This window comes from Fukomys damarensis, unplaced genomic scaffold (genome assembly GCF_012274545.1).
Source record: "Fukomys damarensis isolate Sample0158 unplaced genomic scaffold, DMR_v1.0_HiC HiC_scaffold_12, whole genome shotgun sequence".
NCBI lineage: Eukaryota > Metazoa > Chordata > Mammalia > Rodentia > Bathyergidae > Fukomys > Fukomys damarensis.
The window spans coordinates 52451229-52457524 of NW_022900924.1; the positions used below are offsets into that span (position 1 = coordinate 52451229).

General features: G+C 44.3%; 1 long non-coding RNA gene across 1 annotated transcript in view; it reads left to right on the plus strand.

The window, feature by feature from the left end:
* LOC117285728 overlaps positions 1–3492 on the plus strand; it is an 11349-nt gene extending 7857 nt beyond the window's left edge. Inside the window, exons 2-3 of the long non-coding RNA XR_004516851.1 lie at positions 2426–2503; positions 3246–3492. This is a non-coding gene — a long non-coding RNA (uncharacterized LOC117285728). The remainder of the gene's footprint in view (positions 1–2425; positions 2504–3245) is intronic.
* The last annotated feature ends 2804 nt before the right edge of the window (positions 3493–6296 follow it).

The following is a 6296-nucleotide window of genomic DNA, read 5'->3' on the forward strand; positions in this document are numbered from 1 at the left end:
GTTGGTGTGGGCCAAGGGAAAAAACATCAACAAAAAAAAAAAAAAAAAAGGAAAGAAATCTCTAAACGAACAGCTGGCGGTTCTGTGAGAAAACAAAGCTATAGGCCGTCCTTCACACACCTTCTTCCAGCCCACTGTTCTTCCTAGCTCTCATTCACTAGGGTAAAAGCCTCTGATCTAAACGGTCAGGGCTCGCAACATGGGCTGGCTGTGTGACTGTGTGTTCTCACGATGCCTCATCTGCCATGCTCTTCTTACAGTGCGATGTTGATACGCTTCCATCGTGGGGCAGGGCCGCTGTTGTCTCCTCTGAACCTGGCTGGACTTGGTCACTGCCTGAGCTAACAGGATGTAGAAGTCATGCTACCTCACTTCAGAGGCTGGTCATGAACTTTAATTTTTATTTTTTAAGAAACTCTAATATATCTTCCACTTGGCTTTCTCTCAAGATGTTTGCTGCATTTTGAGAAAGTCACAAGGCCTGGCCAACAGCTGACCACCAGACATGTGAGTGGTTCCATAGTTGGACCCAGTCCTCAGCCTTTGAGTCTTCCAGGTGAGAGTCCAGATAAAAGGAACACAGAAGAAACATCTTCACTATGCTGTCTGAATTCCTAAGCCACAGATGCTCCAAGAACTGATAAATGGTTCTCCCAGCCAGCCACTAAGGTGTAGAGTGATTTGTTACATAGCACCAGGTAGCTAATGCTAACATCCTCTACATTTCCTAAAGGATGTGAATCTTTATGCTCCTTGCTTGTGCTTCCTGTATCATTTCAAGGTAGATTAAGCCACATCCATTTCTTTTGTTTTCCACTTTTTCTGTAATATTTATATAGGTGAACAAATATTCCAAGGCACACTGTATAACCCTAGCCACAACTCCTCTTGGAGTTGGTCAGGAAGGAGGGAGATCCCAAGAGTCAGGAAGCCTCATTTACTTTGTCACCAAAAAGCTCTACTTTGGGGCGGGGTGCCTGGGCCATCTTCATGAAATGGTAATGTATCTCACAATCTCCAATTATTTATTGTGCTTGGCTTCCTTAGAGCCTAGTGGGCCAAGGAGAGGGTGTACAGAGTTAGGATATGGCTGGGTCCTTGCCTATAATAGCAATGCCTCAAAGCAGTGCCCTAATAACCAGCAACATGTGGGGGTGAGAGGAGTACTTAACACTGAAAATGCGTAAAAGCGTAAACCAGTTCCACACCTCTGGGGTAGAACAGCAATGACCCCTTTGCTCCTATTTTCTTCTCCTCTAAGAGTGGATTATGAAGGGCTCGTTATATAACCTCGAGCAAGCGACCTCATCACCTTTCTGTGACTCCATTTTCCTGAATGATAAAAGCAGTATTGACTTAACCGATTCTGTCAGTCTAGGAATCCACAGATCTCTGAGTCACTTCCAAAGCTATTTACACCTTCAGCTTCCAAACAAGAACATATGCATTTGGATGCCCATGGGAGGTGGGAGGAGGGCAGGGAGTGCTCAGTTGTGCCTCCTGGAAATCACAACAGCTGTCACTGGGGCTGTGGGTTCTCTGCAGCAAGTAGAGGATGAAAGTCTCCTGACAGCGGCTCCCTGCGGGGAGCAAGTGAGGGAGAAAAGGCCCAGAGGAAGCAGCTTTGCCTTGGACTGAAGTGACAGTGGAGCCCCCCAGTTCCACACAGGGTTACACCTAGGCCACGTAGGAATAAGTATCAGGGAAAGAGAATAAGCCTTATCTTTGTACCTGAGGATGGGGCAAAGCAGGGGTTTGTCTTCCAGATGTGCAGCTGTCTAAAGAACCTGGTACAGCCAGCATAGATGTGATGTGTGGAGCTAACTGCATTCATGATTCTTTTTACCTGATATGTTGGGAGATGAATAAAGGGAAAGGGACTCTTCAAGAAGCTCTGGCTCTGTATTTGTTATGTGTCATATTCCTGCAACTCATTTAATACTAACTTTTAAAATGTTAGTTTGTTTTCCGGTACCATGAATTGAACTCAGGACATTGCACTTACCAGGCAGGCATAAGCTCCACTGACCTACATCACTGGTGAATACTAACTTTTATTTTTATATTTTGGTACCGGGATTTTTGAACTCCAGACCTTGTGCTTGTGAGGCAGGTGGCAGCACCTCTGAGCTAAATTCCCAGCCTAATACTAATTTTTAAAATAACAGTATTGCACTTCTGATCTGCACTGTGGCCCCACCCTTTCAGCCTCCAGTGAACACACATTCACACCCACAGCACACCAGGCAGGTGGATTATGGTGTCGTCTTGTCCACAGTCCATTCTAGGGGGACATGGTCCACTACAGCTCCCACCAGAGTATCAGTTCAGGTGGCTCTAGCATCGCATGACTTCCCTCCTCCATTTGCAAGTGGCTGCTGAGATGGTGTTTAAAACAAATCTTCATTTTTCTTTTCTTTTTTAGGAATTGAACTGGAGGAAAGTGGGAAAAGATGGTCACATCCTGAGCCAAAGCAGGAAGATGGAGTTAAGATTTTATGAGGTCAGAATAGGAAAAAGCACATACAATGAATACAGGGAAAGAAACAACACCCCCCTCCCCAAAGCAGAGAAAAGACAAAATAAGGAAAATAAGGGTGTTGGTAGCAGGTGGGCCACATGGGCCGCTCATAAACTGGCAGCTGAAAGGGGGTGGGGGACAGGAAGTCACAGCCAGGCATGGCGGAGGTGCACATCCTGTGAATATCGCCCTTCACAGCTTCCCACCTGGTAGAGCAATTTTTGTTGTTTTTGTTTTGTTGTTTTGGTAGTGGGGATTGAACTCGGGCCCTTGTGTTTTTGAGGCAGGCGGCGAAACCACTGAGCCAAATCTCCGGGCCTGACTCAGTGGTTTTACTCTGGTGTTATGCGAACAACAAACAAACGTGGTTCCAGCGTTATTCACCAGCACGTGTCAGCCTCAACTGGGGCAGTTGGACTTTATAGACCTGTTTAATTTCTGCTTCTGGAAAGCATTTCCACTGAACAAAGTGCTCCTGGCTGCAAGAGGTACAAAAACTGCTTGGTTTAGAGGGCTAAATCTAATCTTAGTGTGGCTTTCCATAATCTTTGCATAGCTCCACTTCCGGTTTGCTCCTTCAGGCCCAAGTTACTTTCACGTTACTACAGGACCACCCTATGGAAAGTGTCTGGATGGCTCTGGGCAGATACATATGTCCTTCCTTCTCCTACTGTGTTTTCTTTGAATTCCTAAATCCAAACAGTTCCCTTTTATGTTCTTACAGTTGATTTATGTTTACCTTGCAAACGGTCTCCGGTATACTGCCCAGGCCTGGCACATGGGGAACGCTCAAAGGATATGGTGGAGATGAAAAACGCATCTGGCTTCATAAGCTGGATGCTGCCTCGGTGCTTAAAGGCTGGAGGAGCGCTGACCAGAGCCCCGTCTTCATGGGTTGCATGCGGTACCTCAGCTGCCTCATTCATTATCCATGAATCAGTCATTGTATCCCAGACTGTTCTTCACTGTCATTGTAGCCTTTAGCTGCTCACTGAAATGAGCCAATTAAAGCTGAATTATTTTAATTGCCAATCATGAAGAAAAAAGATATTTTATAAAAAATGAAAATGCAAGAATGTGTGGATCTCACCATTAAAAAGAGCCAGAATGTTCTTATATCCAGATTATGAGAGGTCCACTGCTCCCAGAAATAGGTTGGACTGTCAGAGCGTAAAGAACAGGCTATGTTGTGTGGAGCACAAAATCGACCCACATCCTGGCCTGTTAGCGTCCTCTTGCATCAAGAGAAGCTCAGTGGTTATTGGTTCAGATGAGCGTAAACATGAAGGGATTTACTGATGCCTCGTGGGGGGCCACATTTTTTGGCAGGGTAATGACTGGCCTTTCTGCCCTCCTCTTTTATGTTCAAAAGCCTTCCTACAGGCTTATTTTTCCAGTAAATATTTTCAATGATGAAAATACATTTTTAGGTGATAAATTGGTGCAAAACTGCTATATCCTTTTCAAAGGGCAGCTGAAGAATAGAATAGCAAATTTAAAAAGCCATATCGAGGTGATCCACAAATAACAACTTCCACTCCTTTAAATACACAAGAAAAGCTATTTGGGGTTGGCTCAGGGTCCGTTCGGGTTTCCATTTTGCTTCCAACGGTGGTTACAATGGCATCTTTGTGAAACAGCTGCCCTTGATGGTGCAGTATCAAAAGATTAGGGAAGGACTGTGACTATTTCTCTGTTATGGGTCTGTCATCCTGGCAGTATCTAAAATACCTTTTTGAACGCGTAGTTGTTCCAGCCTGGGTCACCCACAGAGGTAAGACATTTAGTAAGATTTCCAGCCAGTTTCAAAAGAAAGGCTTCAAAGGAATTTGTTCATTCTCAGAAAAGCTGAAAAGCTGATGTTTGATCCTTCCATGCAATTTATGAACTTCCAGTCATAAATAGTTTGGTGTGTCCATTCATTAATACTTGTTGAGTGTCTCTGGTGCACCCAGCACATTGCCAGCCACTGGGAATATACCTTATTGCCTCATGACTTGAGGTGCCAACTTGTAGATATGGCAGGTCCTTAAGAATGCAGGAGAGACTAAGTAGCAAAAGCTTTTGGGTAGCATTTCAGCTGGAACTTGATGTGGAGTAGGATTCCGCACAGGTATTAGAGTTTGGGCAATTCAAAGAGGACAGAATGAGGGAGGTGCAGAGACTGGCAGCAAATGACAGTTCAGCAAATGACAGAAATGAACAATAATCCAGGGAGGTGACCGATTTGAAGGCACATGGAAGTGTAGCGGGAGAAGAGGTTAGGAGTATCATTTTGTGCAGTTAGAGGCATCAAAGGAGTTTAAGCCTAGGTGTGACACGATGAGGTTTATGTTGTATAGAGACACTTCACAGTGCCCCAAAGGATGGGTTGGAGCGTTTAAAGTTGGGATAAAGACAATCTGTGGACATGGAGGGTATTTGGAATTGCTGTGAAGAGGGGGACTAATATTTATTGTGCGTCTGCAACATGCCAGCTCTTCACATACGTTATCATATTTAATGCACACGGCAACCATGTGAAGCAGGAATTAATAATTCCTATTTACGAAGTAAGGCTCAGTAGCTAGCCCAAGATTTCTCAGTGAGGTGTTAGTGGAGCTGAGCTTTGATCGACACCGGAGCGAATGATGAGAGTCTGAATTATTCCAGCAACCATGCTGAAGAGGCGTCCTCCCTCTTCAAAGAAGTCTCCAGAGTTAGTTGTGCCGCATTTGGAAGCTGCTCCATCCACTTCATCACTCTAATTGCTTTAATATGACTAATTGACCAATTACTAGCTGGTTATTTATAACCATGGTGGAATTAGTTGCTTGGTTCAATCAAGCAACAAAAAACTATCTGATTTGCAGTGACTCAATTTATCAAAGTATTTGGAAGGGGCAGTGTGCCTAGGTATACTAGCAGTAGATAAATGTAGGCAGTGTAATATGTTGGAATATCTGGCTATTCACAAGTCACAATGGCAACAAAAATATTCTGACACTAGCTCTATAGCCAACTGAACCAGTCATAGCTGTAAGTGCTAAGAGATGTTCTAGAGAAACTTCTGGGTTTTTTTTTCCCCCACAAAGAAACTGAATCTCTGAAAGTATGAAGATTTGCCACAGTTTTCCAGCCAGCAAATGGCAGAGCTTAGATTTAAACCATTTGCATTGTTCTGATGTGAAAAGATCTTTTCCTTCATGCCTGGTTCTCTGGGATGTTGAGCAAGTCTCACGGCCTCTTGAGTCCTCAGTTACTTTGTCTAACATGAGAGGCTTGGTGGATGAATCAGTTAGCTTTTGCTATGTAAGAAACAATCCAAAATGCAGTAGTTCCAAGCAATGATTGTTTTATGTTGCTTGCTATTCTGTACTTTTTTGTGGGGATTATTTGGGTCCAGACTGGCTCACCAGATCTCTTCTGGACTCCCACATGCTTCTATGTGGTGGGTCTAGAATGATCTATTCCTAGTGTTTGATAGAACATTGGCTGGGGATTGGCTGTTTGTTCATCAATGAGGGCACCTCCATTCTTTTCCATTTCATCATCCAGAAGGCTTGCTTAAACTTGTACACAGAGTGGATCTTAGGGAGATTCCAGCACAGAAAGGAAGGGTAAACCCCAGTGAGCACTATATTTGCTAGTCTTCCACTGGCTAAAGCACGGTGCAGCAGGCCGCATCTGAAATGGCTCCCAGTGATTTTTGCCATCTGGTATTCCTGCCCTTGGATAACCTGCTCCCTTGTGCAGGGCTGGACTTAGTGAGGTATCTCTAATGAACAGAAGATGG